The sequence below is a fragment of the Mus pahari genome, chromosome 22 (assembly GCF_900095145.1).
Source record: "Mus pahari chromosome 22, PAHARI_EIJ_v1.1, whole genome shotgun sequence".
Lineage (NCBI taxonomy): Eukaryota > Metazoa > Chordata > Mammalia > Rodentia > Muridae > Mus > Mus pahari.
In genome coordinates this window covers 415,822-417,087 of record NC_034611.1, presented here as the reverse complement: position 1 = coordinate 417,087, position 1,266 = coordinate 415,822, and positions in this window count along the sequence as shown.

Genomic DNA, 1,266 nt, shown 5'->3' with positions numbered 1-1,266 from the left:
GATCCGGTGACCATAGGTGTGTGGGTTCATTTCTGGGACTTCAATTCTATTCCATTGGTCTACCTGCCTGTCACTGTACCAGTACCATGTAGTTTTTATTACAATTGCTCTGTAGTACAGCTTGAGGTCAGGCATAGTGATTCCACCACAGGTTCTTTTATCATTATGAAGAGTTTTTGCTGTCCTAGGTTTTTTGTTATTCCAGATGAATTTGCAAATTGCTCTTTCTAATTCATTGAAAAGTTGAGTTGGAATTTTGATGGGGATTGCATTGAATCTGTAGATTGCTTTCAGCAGGAAAGCCATTTTTCTATATTGATCTTGCCAATCCATGTGCCTGGAGATATTTCCATCTTCTGAGATCTTCTTTGATTTCTTTCTTCACAGACTTGAAGTTCTTATCATTCAGATCTTTCACTTCCTTAGTTAAAGTCACACAAAGGTATTTTATATTATTTGTGACAATTGTGAAGGGTTTTTTTAACCTAATTTCTTTTTGTTTATTAAGGCATTTTTATTAGATATTTTCTTCGCTTGCATTTCAAATGTTATCCCCAAAGACCCTATACCCTCCTCCCGCCCTGCTCCCTAACCCACACACTCCCAATTCCTGGCTCTGGCATTCCCCTGTACTGGGGCATATGATCTTTACAATACCAAGGGCCTCTCCTCCCACTGATGGCAGACTAGGCTATGATCTGCTACATATTCAACTAGAGACACAGCTCTGGGGGACTGGTTCTTTCATATTTTTGTTCCTCCTATAGGTTTGAAGACCCCTTTAGCTCCTTGGGTACTTTCTCTAGCTCCTTCATCAGGGGCCCGGTGTTCCATCCACTAGATGACTGTGAGCATCTACTACTGTATTTGCCAGGCATTGACATAACCTCACAAGACAGAGCTCTATCAGGGTCCTGTCAGCAAAATATTCTGACATATGCAATAATGTCTGGGTTTGGTTGTTGTTTATGGAATGGAAGCCTAGGTGGGGCAGTCTCTGACTGGTCTTTCCTTCTACCTCAGCTCTGAACTTTGTCTCTGTAACTCCTTCCATGGGTATTTTGTTCCCCATTCTAAGAAGTAGTAAAGTATCCACATTTTGGTCTTCCTTCTTCTTGAGTTTCATGTGTTTTGAAAATTGTATCTTGGATATTCTAAGTGTGTTTTGAAAATTGTATCTTGGATATTCTAAGTGTCTGGGCTAATATATGCTTATCAGTGAGTGCATATCATGTGTGTTCTTTTGTGATTGGGTTACCTCACTCA